The sequence below is a fragment of the Mustela nigripes genome, chromosome 3 (assembly GCF_022355385.1).
Source record: "Mustela nigripes isolate SB6536 chromosome 3, MUSNIG.SB6536, whole genome shotgun sequence".
Taxonomy (NCBI): Eukaryota; Metazoa; Chordata; class Mammalia; order Carnivora; family Mustelidae; genus Mustela; species Mustela nigripes.
The window spans coordinates 62156047-62174191 of record NC_081559.1 but is presented as its reverse complement, the minus strand read 5'-3'; the positions used below and the strand labels follow the sequence as shown (position 1 = coordinate 62174191).

At 34.6% G+C, this 18145-nt stretch overlaps 1 protein-coding gene and 1 long non-coding RNA gene across 3 annotated transcripts in view; one reads left to right on the top strand and one right to left on the bottom strand.

Moving 5' to 3' along the window:
• Positions 1–18145, top strand: part of SCN9A (sodium voltage-gated channel alpha subunit 9) — a 168541-nt gene that overhangs the window by 47346 nt on the left and 103050 nt on the right. The gene's annotated exons all lie outside the window — the stretch shown is intronic.
• Positions 6237–18145, bottom strand: part of LOC132013803 (uncharacterized) — a 113562-nt gene continuing 101653 nt past the window's right edge. For both annotated transcript variants that reach the window (XR_009403108.1, XR_009403107.1), the window contains one exon: positions 6237–7512. This is a non-coding gene — a long non-coding RNA (uncharacterized LOC132013803). The remainder of the gene's footprint in view (positions 7513–18145) is intronic.

Below are 18145 nucleotides of genomic sequence, written 5' to 3'. Positions count from 1 at the left end.
ACTAATCAATCAATAAAGGATGAAAATCACAACAGAAAAATTGGAAAAAGGATTAAGAACAAAGAATTTACATGAGAAGAAACTCAGAGAATGAATAGGCATACAAAGAGTGTTCAACATCATGGTAGACCAGAGCAATGCTAACTCAATAAAAGTAAGTGGTTTTTCACCTCTTAGTCTGGTAAAAGTTGGAAAATTTTTGAGACAAATTCTCCTTGGGAAGACAATATTACATATGTACAAGTGAATAATGCCAGGTATTGGTAAGGATGTAGAGGTACAGAACCTTTAGTACTCTGGTGGGAAAGTAGGAAAGTAGACTCACCTGGAGAAGAACATGGCACTGCTTGGTTCATTTAAATATATATGTACCCTAGGATCCAGCAGTTATCTCCCAGGTAACAATTTCCCAGTAATTCTCACACAGCTCCATAAAGGGACACATACAAAGTTGCTCATGATAGTGTTGTTTTGTGCTGGTGACAAATGAGTTTACTGAGGAAGGAGGAGACTTAGCAATGTATTCATGTGGTTATCTATTTTGGTAAGATTTACAAAAGTAAGGTATCTTAACTATTACCACAATTTCCCTCTTATCAAGTAGTGTTAGAGTAGCCATGGGCATATCTGGTTTGCAGCAAAGTGGAGTTAGTTGGAGGTAGTATTAATGGGGTCTCAATGGGACACAATTATGTGGTTTGCAGACACTTCCATGTACATTTACCAGGCACATTCTTAGAAAAACACTAAGTACATAGAACAGGTGCCATGTACAGGTCTTCCTTTAGTCTTGCTGGAGAAGAAAAACTGTCTTCCCAGCATTGGTAACTTGGATTACTTTGGTATTCTTCAACAGTTGCATTATTTTTTCTTGTTGCATTTTGTATATGGCATATTTTAAACACAAATGCCAAACTTGGAATTTTCTATGTATTCTGCCTATTATAAAGCTTTCCAAGCTACACATATTAGGTATAATGAAATTATAAAACATATCTTTAAAGATTTTGTTGAGAAAAACCAAATATAAATAAGGTCAAGACTCTAACCCTGAATATCAGAAAGCTCAAAAATGACAGTTTAACTATAATTTGGAAAGTGTATGAGTATTTTAAGTTTAAAATTGTAAATTACTGAACATATAAAATATGCATGTTTCATATATCGAAAGCACGCTCGTTGTCATCTTTAGCTTTTTGTGTTAAAATACTGAGAGAAAATTCAGATATGAGATTAGTGGAATATAAAAAATTATAAAAACCAAGGAAATCAACAAATTATATTAACATTGAGTAATGAAAGTAACAAAATGTTTTGTTATATCAGATGCAAAAGTGAGAAACAGTGTTTTTCACTAAGAGGAAGAGGGGTATTTCTTATAGAAGTATTAAGTAGATTCTTGGATTATTTTGTAATTCAGTGAAAGAAGAGTAAAACATATAGATATGTTGAGAAAAAAAAAGATTAAATTTTATGCTCGTTTGCCATGAAATACCCAATGTGTGAGATAACATAAAACTCATCATGCATTGCTATTTAGAGGACTTTGATCACAGTGGCTGAAGTATTGTCAAGTCAGAGTATTTAAGATTATCCATTGAACAGGGACTTTTGAAATGCTTTGTTACCTTACAGCTCGTCTATGAAAGGAACTTAACAGGAGGCTTTACCAAATGTGACAGTAATTTTAAAAATTTATATGCTATTACCAATAATGAGTTGTAGAGCTCAAAGAAATTTACTCAACTATCAGTAATAAACACACACACATGCCTGTATTTCAACTAGTTTTGCCAAAGGAAAGATAAGATTGCCTCTATGCCTCTATTACAAAACCATTGCCCTGTGAAGAGATGATCAGGGAGAATGAAGCCATAAATGGAGAAACAGGATTAAGTGTGCTGGGGAGCTAATTAAATTTTGGAACTTGTGGTGTTTTTGATATTGGTTAGTTTTTTTAAAAATGTAAATCCATTTAATTTCTAAACTCGCTTTTAATATTCATTTTTGTACCTAATTTTTGTTTGTAATAAGCATTTTATTCTCAATCTCCCCTTGTAAAAAATGGTGTAAGCTGCAGGCCTATAAAACCTGGATCTGTCTCTGGGTTGCAGGAGGGGTAAGGGGCCTAGATAGCACCCACGTGTTCTTTTTTTTTTTTCCTGTTTTATTTTATTTTATTTCTTTTCAGTGTTCCAGCATTCATTGTTTCTACTCCACATCCAGTGCTCCATGCAATACATGCTCTCCTTAATACCCACTACCAGGCTTACCCAACCCACACCATCCTCTCCTCCAAAACCGTCAGTCTGTTTCTCAGAGTCCACAGTCTCTCATGGTTCGTCTCCCCCTCCGATTTCCCCCAACTCACTTCTCCACTCCATCTCCCAATGTCCTCCGTGTTATTCCTTATGCTCCACAAGTAAGTGAAGCCATATGATAATTGACTTTCTCTGCTTAACTTATTTCACTCAGTATAATCTCCTCCAGCCCCATCCATGTTGATACAAAAATGATATTCATCCTTTCTGATGGAGGCATAATACTCCATTGTATATATGGACCATATCTTCTTTTTTTTTTTTTTTTAAGATTTTTATTTATTTATTTGACAGACAGAGAACTGTTGAAGGGCATTTTGGTTCTTCCCATAGTTCGGCCACTGTGTCCATTGCTGCTATGAACATTGGGGTACAGATGGCCCTTCTTTTCACTACATCTGTATCTTTGGGATAAATACCCAGTGGTGCAACTGCAGAGTTATACAGAAGCTCTATTTTTAATTTCTTAAGGAATCTTCACACTGCTTTCCAAAGTGGCTGCACTAACTTGCATTCCAACCAACAGTGTAAGAGGGTTCCCCTTTCTCCACATCCTCTCCAATACTTGTTGTTTACTATCTTGTTGATTTTGGCCATTCTGACTGGTGTAAGGTGGTATCTCAATGTGGTTTTGATTTGAATCTCCCTGATGGCTAGTGATGATGAACATTTTTTCATGTGTCTGTTAGTCATTTGTATGTCTTCTTTGGAGAAGTGTCTGTTCATGTCTTCTGCCCATTTTTTGACGTGATTATCTGTTTTGTGTGTGTTGAGTTTGAGGAGTTCTTTATAGATCTTGGACATCAGCCTTTTGTCTGTAGTGTCACTTGTCGAATATCTTCTCCCATTCTGTGTGTTGCCTCTTTGTTTTGTTGACTGTTTCCTTTGCTGTGCAAAAACTTTTGATCTTGATGAAGTCCCAAAAGTTCATTTTCGCTTTTGTTTTCTTTGCCTTTGGAGAAATATCTTGAAAGAAGTTGCTGTGGCCGATGTCAAAGAGGTTACTGCCTATGTTCTCCTCTAGGTGTTTGATAGATTCCTGCCTCACATTGAGGTCTTTTATCCATTTTGAGTTTATCTTTGTATATAGCACCCAGGTGTTCTAAGAGCAAATAAATAACATGTCTGATAATATACATCGGAACATTACTCACTAGTTAGAAATACAAACTCGAATTATTTATAGTAAACTGGATGGATCTTTAAAACCATAGTAATAGTCATAAAAAAATAAACGAACAAAATGAGTCATACAACATGAAATTTATGTAAATTTAAGATATAGCATCCAAATTAATATTCAGTTTTTAAGAAAACATAATACAAAGAGACATAGTAAACATGTTAGAATGGTTTCCTAAGGATGAGAATGGGAAGGGGCTAGAGTGGCAGGGAATGGGATATGGGGCAGATAAAGGAGAAAATAATAATAGAGATAGGACTTTTATGGCCAATGATGATAACTGGCTATGATCTGGGGAATTTAACTCCAAACCTGAGGTTTGGAAAAATCTAGTTTCACAGCAGGAAATTTGTTTGATTTTATCTGCAATGTAGCTAAATCATGATTCACTTTTTATAAGCTTTTTCAAACTTTTTAACTTTTAGATTAGACTAGTTTAGGTAAATGCAGGATAGAGTCTAAAAAGTTTATGAAGTTATACATTATAAATTCCATGGAAGTACAATGTCAAAGATAATTTTTTATTGTTTAGAAAAACTGAGAGTGGTGGAGACAAGAAGGTGGGGGTGAACCTAGAAAATGACAAAGACAGCTTCTGGACCACAGCAAGCACTTACTAAATAATCTTGTGAATGAAGAGCATCAAGAGAATTTATCAAGGATGTGAGTCATAGTACAGACCAGCTGACTTCTACTCATCTTCCCTTTCTGACCTAAGTCTTCCTCCCGAAGCCCAAGTCTGGTGCCTTTCCTGTATATTCTCATTACTTTTGTATGATGGTGGATTGCAATTGTTTACTTGCCCATACTTCCCAATGGACTAGGGGTCCCAGAGGACACGAACAAAGACTGCCTAGTTTGTGTCCCCAGCACCTGCTATTGTGTCTGGCACTTAGTAATCATGTTTAAAATATCTTTTGAAGAGTTAATAAAGTGGAATGAACATATTAAAGGAATGTTAGCATCACATGATTTCACACATGTAGCAATCATTTATACATACTACTGAGTGATGATCTTAAAATTAGAACTATCTTCATTTTGATTTAGTAACCAGAACAATTAGAAAGTGACAATATTTAGGTCTTCTTGCTTTAGTCTTTTGTAGCTTAATAAAGAAAAGTTTCCAAGCATATTACATTAATTCTGTTAGCAGTTATTATGATGGCATTTAAAAATGAATTTAATACAGATAATAATATTACAAATGATTCAACTGATGGCTGGTCATTTAAAATGTATTCCCTAATTTTCAGTTAGTGAAGGATCTTTCAAAATAAGACTACTTTGAAAAAAAGTAGTATTTCACAACAGTATACTCTAAGGGTCTTCATGGATAGTATTTTCTGCATAAAGATAAAAATTCCACCTATTAAAAAAGTCTGAGAACAATTACTTCTTAATAAAACCACTCAATGTGATTGAGACAATTGAAAATCAAATAAAATTAAAGGAAATCTCTTGCTTTTGTATACAAACTGATGTATTTAAGAAAACATGCAAGCTGGAATTCATTTATGCATTTTATTCTATATAGTCTTAAAATCCATAAGATATCATTAATGCTTCAAGTAGTCCTTGTTCTCTTTTGTCGAGTAAACTTTTTATATACACAGACACACCCATTCTGATGTTCATTTTTTCTGTGCTTCCTTCTGCTCTTAAGATCTTTTCCTTCTGCCTAAAAAGTTTCTTTATTATATATTTAGTGCAATGATGAATTCTCTCAGTTTGCCTTTTCTGCAAAATTTTTTTAATTTCACATTCATCTTTTTAAACTTTTCATGAAGTACAATACTTACATAAAAATACATGCATTCTAAACATATAGTCCATTGAATACTCCAAACTTAACAAACCATGCGAGCAGCACTGGGATGAAAACATAGAATTCCCTCACTCTAGAAGAGAGCTTTTACTCCCTTTAGTATTCTAAATTGTTAGAATATAATCAGAATAATGTATGTAATATTTATCATAAGAATAAATTATCATTCATAAAAATCAAGTGGCGGGTCTCCTTTTTTTCCAAGCACAGTTACAAGCTAAGGACACTCTGTTCTCTAGGATATTATAATTTTAGAAGTTACCAGAAACATCTAATTCTAATAGTTAAGTAAAGCTATCTATTTATGGGCCGTAATTTTATGGTGATACAGATAAATGCACCCAGCCCACCTTGTCAAGGAAAGCTCCTTAAATTCTGTGAGGAAGACCTATGGGTTAGCAGGATCTGGGGCCTTGGGGACAGTTACCCTGGATCAAACTAGCATTCTAGTGAAATGGACAAAATACATCCATCGTGAAGATAGGCACTTCATTGATAGAGTTGTATTATGTTTTCCTGTTTATTTCTGATGACATTGTAAGAAACTCTATAAAGTTAAAAGCAAATGGAGATATTGTATTGAGGAAATAAAGGATTGTGTGGAGATTCATAATTCTTAATTATGAATTAGGAATTAATTCATAATTTAATTCAAGTCTATCTTAATTCAAGTCTTCTTACTGCCTACTTAAATGTAAAACTTTTGGTTCATTTTTAAATTTCAGGTAACAGAGTAACTAAAATAGCCATCACTTAAATCCCTGAGAATAATGGATTATAATCATTGGTCTTACTGCACCTAGACTGGGCAAAGAGTAAGGTAAAACGTTAGAATAGTCAGCAATTTGAAAAGTTTATACAGTTTTCTCTAATGGTAAACTGATATTCACGAAGTGTTAGAGGGTTTGCCAAAATCGCAGCTAGAAAATTGTGTATTCATTTTGACCAAAATAAGACAAATTTCGAGACAGCAGATTAAAAAAATCAGTCTAAAAGTTTCACAGCTCTTTTATTGTGGATTAAATGCAATGCCAAACCGTATTTGGATATGACTCGTGGTGCTTCCAGTCTTCAGCCTGAAGTTAGGAATCTTCAGTTATTTGAGGTCCCAGGCTCTGCAGCTCACTAGGATGTCATTTAATCAGGGCACAGGATTTCCAAACAGTAGTGATGTCACTATGATTAAACCCTAAGATTTTTTTTTTTTAAGATTTATTTATTTATCTGAGAGAGAGAGAGGGAAAGAGCGCACACGTGTGCACGTGGTTGGGGGGCAAAGGGAGAGGGAGAGGGAATCTCCAGCAAACTGTCCACTGAGTGCAGAGCCCACCATGGGGCTGGATCCCAGGACCCTGAGATCATGGCGGGAGCTGAAATCAAGAGTCAGACGCTTAACCGGCTGCGCCACCTAGGCGCCCCAATCCCAAGAATTTAAGTTTTAAGTTTTGCTTATGTTTATTTTAGTACTTCTTTGAACTATAAAATCTGGCTTTCAGAAAAGCAGACAGTTACTGTGGCATACCTTGGTAAAGAATAATGATCAAGACAATTAGTTATCTATGTTCCCATAAAAAGAAGTATTACAAAGCAAAGCCAGGGTCTTAGGTCCTATCCGGTAGGTTCTCCTAGGACCTCTCAAAATAAGATGAGTGTATATCTAGGCTTGCCCAGAACAGTCCCAGTTTATGCCTGTTGCCTTGGTGTGTGATGTAATGTAGCATTTATTCTTGGGAAAAAAAAAAAAAATCTTGGTTTGCGACAGAAATGCTGGGGTCATCCTGCCAAGGATAGAACCAGACTGTCAACTGTATTCCTTACAGCCAAGGGGTATCTGTCTCTGCTTTCCTCCAGTGATGCTGTCAAATATTCAAATATCAGTAAAATGAAAAACTATTGAGAGATTTTATTTTTTTTAATTACAATTCAGGGAGCAGATAGGAGTGGACTCAAACCTGGCTTAATTATTATCTTTTCCCTATATGCTTCAGATTTAGTCTTCTAGCAGAGTTCATTTTCTTCTGTAAATAGCAGACACACTGGATGACTCAAGTGCACTTCTGGTTGTCTTCAGATGTGTCAGCGTTCTCTTCCTTGTTGTTGACACAGAGGATTTGTTCGATCTTGATATTCCTTTCCTGCACTGAGGCTGGGAAGACTCATCTGGAAGTTTTTCAGTTCTCCTGGAAGAGAGCATTGAGTGTAACAGTTTATACTGGAAGTAAACATGGCCTCTTCCATCTTTCCTGACGATGTCTTTCTTTTTCATCATGGGATTTTAGATTTTCAGAATGGGAACAGTGTGAAGGGAATGTCACTGAACAAATAGAAGGAGTTTTTAAACCACCATGGTAGCCAAAGAGGCCTTTGTGGTTATAAGAAATGGATACTTGTATCCCTGACAGCCAGAGTGGAGGTGTCTGTTGCTTTGTTTGGGTCATATTATCAAGTGTTCACATATCAGTAAAAGGAGAATTTCTGTGTCAAATGGATTTCTTTCATCTCACTGTTACCCCACAGTTCCTAAAGTAAGACAGAAATCAAAAGAGAGCCTTTTGTATCTTAACAGAATCGTTGAAATCAATATATGATGAAGTCTTAATTTAACAACTTAAAAAATAGTGTGCTTAACGCTACCAAGTAAGTTAAGTTACCATTTTTCTAAAAGGGAATGCACACAGAGCCCCTTGCAGATCTATTTTTTGGCCTACTTAGTCATAATGACTCTCAAGTATAATTAGGACTCAGACATTGTGACTCCAGTCTATTTCCATGTTTATAGGTTGTAAGCTCATTTTTTACCCAAGAGAGTACATTTATAGAAAATTATCCTCCCAAGCATAATAACTTTAAAAAGTTGATTAGCATTTCTAATAGATCTCTTATCGATCAGTGATGTTATTTGATAGGAGATAAAATATTATTTTTATATATTAATTATAACCCATTTTAATTAGGCTGTTATCAGGTACATTATAGATAATGGCAATATATTTATTTAATCAATTCAAATTTGCTGGAACACTGTTAACATTACCTAATATTAGTGTAATTCTAGGTCTATAATTTCTTTTTTTAATGTACACTCTTTATCTTAAAGTAGATTTATGGAAAAATGGTGCAAGGCAGTATAGAAAGCTCTCATGGAGTCCCTCCCCACTTCCCCTGTTATTAACACTTTACATTAGTATGGTACATTTGTCACAAGTAATGAAACCATCATGATACATTATTGTTAACTAATGTCCTTTCTTGATTCAGATTTCTTCAATTTTTCCCCCACTTTCTTTTTTTTCCTCCTCCAAGGTGTTACATCCAAGATAGCACATTACATTTAAAGATCACTCTGTCCTTAGTCATCATTAGGCTGGGGTAGTTTCTCAGACCTCCCTTGTTTTTGATGACCTTGACAATTTGAAGGAACATTGGTCAAGGTATTTTATGGAATGACCCTGAATTGGGATTTTTCTGATTTTTTTTCATTATTAGATCAAAACTATGAGTTTGAGGGAGAAAGACTATATAGAGAAAGTACTGTTCTCATGATATCAAGAGAACCTGGGTGGCTTAGTCAGTTAAGCATCCCACTCTTGATTTCAGCTCAGGTCATGATCTCAGAGTCATGAGATCAAGCCCCAGGTAGGGCTCCACACTCAGCCCAGAGCCTGCTTCAGATTTTTTTCTCTCACTGTCCCTCAGCCCCTCCCCCTCCTCCCTCTCCCTTGCATGCACAGGTGCATACACACACACACCTGCACAGTCCTCTCTCTTTCTCTCTCTCAGTAAATAAATAAGAGCTTTTTTAAAAAGGGAACATATTATCAACATGAGTTATCACTACTGATATTAGCTATGATTCATTTTACAGTCCTTTTGAAAATACTCACGTATAGATTCTATGGTGCCTTGAGAATACTTTAAAAATTAATGGTACTCCAGCCAATATTTTACCTGTGGGAAAATATCATTATCAGTTCCCACGGAAGTGATATTTTCAAAGCAGTTTTTCATTTGACAACAGTCAACATACATTCTACTTTACTTATTTTTACATTGGTCCACTGCCTTAAATAATTTAGATCTGACCTAATTTGATTCAGATTTTGGAAGATCTTCAAAGTGGTTTTTTGGACCAATTTTAATTTTATATACATAGAATTTAAGTTCTGTATAGGTAAGAGATTCAGTGACAGAATATAAAACAGAGTCAGAGATTATTATAGAGTCATGAATGTGTGATTATTCTCCTTGATATATGGAAATATCCTCTTAATCCTTCTAGTCACAGTTAAACAAGACATTCAAATATTATTTGCTTTCTTTAAAAATGTTGAAAGTTATTAAATAAAACACTGCTAAAAGAATTTTCTGGAAAATATTTTTATTTATTTTATTATTTTTAAGATTTCTAGTTATTTATTTGAGAGAGAGAGAAAGGAAGCCTGAGTCAGGAGGGGGGCAGAGAGAGAAGGAGAAGCTGACTGCCCGCCAAGCAATCTTGAGATCATGACCTGAGCTGAAGACAGATGCTTACCTGATTAAGCCACCCAGGTGCCCCTATGGGAAATATTTTTAAGAGAATAATTAATTCCATTCTTTAAATGTAGAATTCATATTAAGACAAAGCATGCTAATAATAATCATTACCAAAGCATAATTCCTATTACAAAATTATATGGACATAATACACACATATTCTATCTGAACCACAATAGAGTTGACACTCTGACAGTAATAAATCAATTGGGAACTGCAATTTACTGTTCCAGTATTAGGTAAGTGCCATGGGGCCAAGAAGGTAATAGAGGCCACTGGGACCTTTGCCAGCACAAGTTAATGTGCACAGCCCACATTTTCTCCTTTCAGTCCTTTAGGGAAGAATTGGTTTTGGAGTTCACTAGGTGATTTCTGGGAGATTTCCAATTTAATTTCCAAGTATGTAGGGGAACCCACCCCAGTCTCACTCTCAGGGTTATTCCTACATGAAAGGCTTCATAGGACAATGAGGACTAAAGGAATCCCTCAAAGCTGCTTCCTGGAGGCTGCTCCTGATATTTGACTCCAAGAAGACAGAATAATAGTCTATTCTGAATCATAGCAGACACTCAGAGTCCCTAAAACTCTAGAGAGACTACCTGTGATATTTCTTGCTTGAAGGAAGGGATCATTCTTGTATTCTGTTCACAGAATCCGTTAATGATATTTAATGTTTCTCAGATGGTGAACCAAGTGGCAGAATTCATTTCTTTCTGAGCTTGTTCAGAAATACCAATTCAATTTTTAAAAAAGAAAGAAAGAAAAAAAAATCTTACTGATATATCTCTTGAGCCACATAACTTTGTCTAATTAAAAAATATGTTTCCCAAGTTTTCTTTAGTTCAAGGCAACAAAGACAAATTAATGGGACTTTCATTAATAAAGGAAACTCAGCAGCAATCTAAACCTTTGAACAATCAATATTTATTCTAGGGCTACTTGCAGTGTCTAACATTATGTTTTACAAAGTAACTACTTCTATCATAAATGTTTCAATGATTTTAGACTTAGAGTGGATATATAACTTGGATAGCCAAGGTCACATACATGGCTAATTAATGGCAAACCCAAGGATTCAAACTCTAGGCTTTCTAACTCCAGAGCTTGCACTTGAATCACTACCCTAAACCAAAACTCTGCTTCTGTTATACCTATGTGTGAAATATGTTTCATGTTTAGAAGGCTAGTAATTCCTATAAATTGAAGTATCCTCAAGATTAATGAATTAATATATCTTAATTGCAGATACATGAAAAAGAATTGTCCAAAGTAAGGAATTCAAATGAAACAAGTTAATACTACTAACAGCACCATTTTTTTTTTTCATGAAATGTGGAAAACTCTCTACTAAGTACTTTACACAGTACTTAACCATCCCAGTACTAACTATTCTTTGAGGCAGTGATTATTTTTTAAAAAAAGATTTTATTTATTTATTTGACAGAGAGAGGGATCACAAGTAGGCAGAGAGGCAGGCAGAGAGAGGAGGAAGCAGGCTCCCCGCTGAGCAGAGAGACTGAGCAGGGCTCCATCCCAGGATCCTGAGATCATGACCTCAGCCAAAGGCAGAGGCTTAACCCACTGAGCCACACAGGCGCCCTGAGGCAGTGATTATTAACACTTTTTACAAACTAGGAAAATAGCCATAAAAGGTAGTCAATAGTCAAATACTAGTCAAAATAGTCAAAAACTAGTCAATAGCTATAAAAGGTAAAACAGGGATTGTGATGTTCAAGGTCAAGATGATTACTTATCTGTGAGCTACTAGAACCAGTTTGGATTTTTCTGTATTGACTACTAGTGTACTTCATGGTATATGTTAACTATTTAAAGGATTTTATCTATTTTACATTTTGAAAATTGAGCCATATTTCCAATGTCTTGAAGAAACTAAACTAAAAACTCATTTTTTCGAATGTATACACTCCTAAATAGTATTCATAAAGTAATACATACCTTTAGTTCTTAAATGAATAAAATAAACATGTTTCTTTTAATATCTTTATCTTTTTTTTTGCAATGTTGTCATTTATTCCCTTCCAAAATTGAAGTATATTTGGCATATAATATTATGTAACTTCCAGGTATATAACATAATGAATTGATATTTATTGCACAATGATCACTACAGTAAGTAGTTACCATCTGACATCATACAGAGTTACAAATTTTCTTCATTTTTTTCTTCTGATGAGGACTTTGAAAATTTATTCTCTTAGCAACTTTCAAATATTTCATAAAGTATTATTGACTATAGTCACCATGGAAGATTGGCTTTTTAAAATAAATACTTGAAAAACTAAATGTAGCTACTGGCGATTTTATCGCAGGAAGGTGTCCTCCTTCTCCTTGCTTATTGTTAGCAGATTATCTGAGGTCACATGAGAGCTGACCAGTTGGAAGGATGAGTGAGGACAGGGGACATTCCAACAGGAGCACTACATGCCTCAAATGAAAGTGGAGAGAATAAAGGATACAAAAATGGGGTTTCCAGGCCTAACAGCGTCGAAGTAATGTGAACAACATGAGTGAGATTTAAAATGTTGAGAATTTTGAGTAAATCTGAGAAATTTGACAGATTTTTTGGGTAAAAATTAACATGTTGAAGAATTTGCTTTTTCATGGTCTTGGATTTTAAGGGATCAAGGATATTTTTGTTAATCTCACACCCCTTTCTTTCCTATTAAGCTCTCTTTTTCCTTATTTGGTTTATTATCTTCCTTCCGTCATTCAATGTCATTTCTCATTCTTCCCTGTGTCTTTCATTTCAACTTTTCTTTCTTTAACTGAGTATAACAGATTCAGAGTTCAAAATACGTGGTGCTTTTCTTTAAAAAAAAAATTATTTAAATTCAACTTAGTTAACATATAGTGTACAGATATTCAGAGGCAGAATTTAGTGATTCCTCAGTCTTATATAACACCCAGTGCTTATTATATCACATGCCCACCGTAATGCCATCACCCAGTTACTCCATCACCTCACCCACCTCCCCTCCAGCAACCCTCAGTTTTCTGTAGTTGAGTCTCTTATGGTTTGCTTCCCTCTCTGTTTTTATCTTAGATTATTTTTCCTTCCCTTTCCCTGTGTTCATCTGTGTTGTTTCTTAAATTCCGCATATGAGTGAAATCGTATTTGGTATTTGTCTGGTATTTGGTATTTGTCTTTCTCTGACTAACTTATTTTGCTTAACATGATACCCTCTAGCTCTGCCCACAACATCCTTACAAATGGCAAGATTTTATTCTTTTTGATGGCTGAGTAATATTACAGTGTATGTGTGCATATATATGTATACATATGTATATGCAACATAATATATATATACACACACATACACATATGTGTGTGCTGTGCTTTTCTTGGGTGGAATTTATGTTTATCCTTTCAATTTTAAAAGGAGATTTTAAACTTTGATATTTCACATTCCTACTGAAGAGTATTTATTTTATTTTGAAGAAAATAAAACAAAATTGAAAAAGTTTGGTACACCTTTAGTTTTCTCTTATTAAGTAATAAAACGTGGTCATTAAGTTGTATGTGTTCATCAGATGTTTTCACTTGAGTCCATTTGTTGCTTTAAAATGGTTCTTAAAAGGAGGTTCACATCAATAATTTATGCTTTTTAAAAGTAGACAGGCTTAGGCCCTCCCCCTAAAAGTTTGTTTCAGCATTACTTGGGTAAGCCCTGGCAGCTGTATTATTTATTTATCTATTTATTTATTTATTTTTAGTTACATGGATGATTCTTTTATACACTGTAGTTGAGAAACATCATGGAATATACCTATATTTTGACATATGCATTTTTGCAGCAATAATGACAAGTGACACTTAGCTGCCTTCTTACTATTACCTAACATAAGCTTTTAAAATATAGTCTTTAAGAAAATAGTAGGGAATAATACTTGTTAATTCCATGCTATGGGTTCTTTTTTTTTTTTTTTATTTTTTTATTTTTTTTTTTTTTTAAAGATTTTATTTATTTATTTGACAGAGAGAAATCACAAGTAGATGGAGAGGCAGGCAGAGAGAGAGAGAGAGGGAAGCAGGCTCCCTGCCGAGCAGAGAGCCCGATGCGGGACTCGATCCCAGGACTCTGAGATCATGACCTGAGCCGAAGGCAGCGGCTTAACCCACTGAGCCACCCAGGCGCCCCCATGCTATGGGTTCTTGATATTAGTATGATGTAATGCCAATTTCTAAACCTAATTGTGGAAGAATTGGTGTCAGGGTCAGTGATATTTAATATTATTGGCAATTGCACTTTCAGCAAGCCAGCCATAGGAGGAGTCTAAAAAAATGTTCCACATTCATCTAAGATAGAAAGTAGAAGACATCTCTTACCCTATGGGAGTTTGCAGTGTGATACATTAGGCCTTTGAAAGACAGATATTAACAAAAAACATTTCAAATTGTCTCCAGTTTACTCTATTACATAGATTATGGGTCTAATATATAGATTTTTTCAAAACCTTATCTCTATTATTGGAGTTCTAAATTTTCACTAGAATCATCTTTTTAATTGAACCTCTTTTATAATTTTCAGCCTGATGACTGTTGATTAAGTTTCTTATATTACTTTTTTGTATTATTTTCTCTCTTCCATTTCTTGCCCTCTCTTTTGAGACTGATGCTGGGATGCCCTAAAGTATTCCACATCTCCTGAATTTTGTTTTGAGTTTTTCTTTGTTCTTTTGCTCTACTGTATTGGCACAAATCTAAAGTACAGAATGCTATTAATTTTTTTTATTTACATATATTTGTGTGACCATCACACATACCAATTCTCACACATCTGAGAATTCTCACTTGTAGTAAAGTACTTTTTTTGAAAGTTATCTAAAATTCTGACTTCTACTTCTTTTCAACTAATATTCTATTGTAATTTTTATTTTGATGCCCGCGATTACCAAGAATTTTTATTTTTTATTTTATTATCCTTTTTCTTTTGATAGCCTAATTCTTTTCAGTAAGAGATTATCTTCTCAAATTACTCTGAGAATACTAATTTTAACTTTTTTAAATTTTAAGATTTTTATTTATTTGACAGACAGAGATCACAAGTAGGCAGAGAGGCTGACAGAGAGGAAGAAAAGCAGGCTCCCCGCTGAGCAGAGAGCCCGATGCAGGGCTCTATCCCAGGACCCTGAGATCATGACCTGAGCTGAAGGCAGAGGCTTTAACTCACTGAGCCACCCAGACACTCTTAACTTCTTAATATTCTCCTATGTTTGCTACATCTTTTCTTTCTTCTAGAGTTAGTAGTTTGGTCTGGTCATCTCAGTCCTTCAGTTTTATGTTTGGTCGTCCTTGATTACTAATTCATCTTTAATTATCAATCAATATTTATGAATTAAAGGCCATGTTGCTGTTGTTTAGGGTTGCATCTGCCTGTATTTATGTCTGGTTCCCAAAGAAATCCTCCCCGGAGGGAGGGGAATGCCTGCAAGTTTTTGTGTGTGGGTGATGTGTATGTGTCTGATTGTCTGTTTTAGGATATGGGTAAGGAAAATGCAAGGCAAGACCACCATCATAGAAAATCCTAAATAATGTGCTCGCTTCGGCAGCACATGCATACATAAATACACATATATACACGAAATTATATAATTTTAGTATTAAAATTGGAAAGAAAATCCTAAATAATCTACCAAAATACCAGGGGTAGTAAGAGAATCTAGCAAAACCACTGGTATAAGGGTAATTAGTAAAATTAAATAGATTCAGTGTTACCATTTTAGCATCAAATAGTTGTTCCATTTTGTCATTTAAACAGTGTTTCCAAACCATCTTCTGAAGAATGGAGGAGAAATTAATATGTGAAATACAAAGGGTTCTGTACCAGTTTGAGGTTAGCCTTAGGAAATGAGTGAGGAAGTGAGATAATCGACCTGAGATGGTTATGGGGCCTTTAACTGTAACTGAATATTTTTATTTCCTCAAAAAACAAAAATTAAAGGTCCAAAGCAAATACGGGAAACTGAGAAAGTTTGTTAAATCTATTATTTTCTATACTTTTCTGTGTGTTTGAAATAATTTCATAATTTTTTTTATAATTTCATAATTTATCATTTCTAACTTTGTCAGAATAAAACAACCACAGCATGAGTTCTGTGATCTCTCGGATTCAGGGTCTGCCATATATCAACTCTGTCAGACTCTTAAATGCAACGTCTCTAGTAGTCTAGTGGCAGAGAATTTTGTCTAAGTTTGTTTTCTATTCTAGTATTTTTGAAATTTAGCCACAGAACTCCTTGGTGGCATATTATTTCCTATCGCATGGGCCAGCATTCACAGATAGCAGGTTTTGATAGGCTGCTTTATAATTTATACCCAGTTAACTTTCCAAAATAATTTGAGGAATTATTCTGTGAAAAACTAGTGTGATTAAAATGGATATAGAAAAAAAAAATCAAAAACACCTAAGAAAAAGGTAGTATATTTAAAAAAAAGAAAAAAGGCCTTCTTTCCCTTGATCTTCCTGCTTCTAGTAAAAAACGGAAATAAACACCCTAGGGGGCTTAGGTCGATTAATTTAGAGGTTAAGGTTTTGGTTTAGCCTGGGGATAAATCCCACTGCTTTGCACTTGGATATAGGGGAGGAAGTGTGGAAACGTGACCTGCAACATTGTTGGGTAGATAATCCTTAGTCAACTTGTTTTCTGATCTTCATCCATGGGCCAACTCGCTTACTTCTCTGCTGGACAGGAATATTTTTTCCTATGTTCTAACTTTCTCAGATGAGCGTGTAGGCTGTGGCACCTGCTAATCTCCTTACTAGGCAAATCCTATCTTTCTTGCTCAGATTTATGAAAACTCTTTAGTTCTTCTCTGGTTTTCAGTAGACATTGTGAAACTTTACTAGCCATCATTATTTTCATTGCAGTGGGAATTTGGGAACCAGGGGATGATAAACACATGGGATAAGACAATTAGAAGTCATAAATTAGAAGTTGAAAGTGCCTTGACTGGAAGAATGTATGAGGAACAATAGATGATAGGTAGATACGTAAATAGTACATGCATACATGCATGGAGAACAGATAAGAAGGGAATTCATAATAAATATCTTTATATCTATTTTAACTGTGAGAAATCCTAGATACAAGGATATTGCCTTCACTTTTTGTTTTCAGTAGTTGTGTCAGTATCATCTAACATTGAGGTTAATGGTAGCTGGGCAAAATAGTCATGAGAACACTAAAATATCTTTATATGCAATACTCAAAAGAAAGTGCAGTCATAGTAATATTATTTATTTATTTTTTAAGAAATCTTTTTTTTTTTAAGATTTTATTTATTTTTTTGACAGATAGAGATCACGAGTAGGCAGAGAGAGAGGAGGAAGCAGGCTTCCCGCTGAGCAGAGAGCCTGATGCGGGGCTCGATTTCAGGACCCTGGGATCATGACCTGAGCTGAAGGCAGAGGCTTTAACCCACTGAGCCACCCAGTGGCATATTACTATGCCCCTCATAGTAATATTTATAAGTGCAAATATGACAATATTTTTCAAAATTTTAAATTAAACATAAAAGAATAAATATTGATTGATTTTATTACATTTATTAGATTCAAGTCAAATAAACTTAAATGCACTTTTCAAGGTACTTTTTTGGACAAAAGTGCATGACATCTTCATTATAAAAATTTGAAAAATAAAGAAAAGTAAAAAGAAAGTAATAAAAATAACCCCTGATCCCTCAGCTGTGAATAACCTTCATTAAAGATACTATACATTTAATTTCGGATTTTCTGTACATTTAACAAATTGAGATGAATATACAGGAATGTGTGTGTGTGACACACACATTAGATATCCATTATAAGGTTTTTATAATTCATTACATAGTCTTTAAAAGCATTCTTTAAATGCCACTCAGTTTTTCATTATATGTTCATTTTTTATTTAATGAAAACCGATTAGGCTTTGAGGTTAAATTATAGTTTTTCAATATTATGAAAACATTGCAGTGAATACTTTCATAAATGTTTGAAGACATCTGAGATTATTGCTTTTGGATAAATCCTAGAAGGGAGGTTATTTGGCATTAAAAATGAATTAACATACTTAAGGGTTTTGGTAGATATTGTAGAATTTTTCTCGAAAAGTTTGTGCACATTATTTATTCCCATCATCCAGATAGGAGGGAGTGACTTCCCCTATACCCTCCAACCTAAAGGATGATGATGGAATCTGATCTGAGTCTCTTTGGTTTACTTTCCAAGACTGGGATTGTGAGCAGATGCTTAGTGTCTTCCTTCACTTTAGCCTAAC